Here is a 233-nt window from a genome sequence, read left to right on the forward strand (position 1 = left end):
TTACTTGCTTTGGTGTTTGTAAATTTAAACAAGTTCAACAAAGAATGGTTCACATTAGAAAAGATCCTTTTCATTTTTATCTTCTGTGTAGATGCACTCCCCTACAAAATCACGGCAGTAGTCGAGAATGATTTCTTATTTCCAAATAGAGCTATTTGTCATCTTTTAAAAATTAATCTCTTTTCATATTGCAATATAAACCGCAGAGAAAAAAATATTGCAATGTCAGTTCC

General features: G+C 30.9%; 1 protein-coding gene across 2 annotated transcripts in view; it reads right to left on the minus strand.

Moving 5' to 3' along the window:
• Window positions 1-233, minus strand: part of txnrd3 (thioredoxin reductase 3) — a 15,315-nt gene that overhangs the window by 9,870 nt on the left and 5,212 nt on the right. The window lies entirely within an intron of this gene.

Source organism: Etheostoma spectabile, chromosome 4 (genome assembly GCF_008692095.1).
Source record: "Etheostoma spectabile isolate EspeVRDwgs_2016 chromosome 4, UIUC_Espe_1.0, whole genome shotgun sequence".
In the NCBI taxonomy this organism is placed as follows: Eukaryota; Metazoa; Chordata; class Actinopteri; order Perciformes; family Percidae; genus Etheostoma; species Etheostoma spectabile.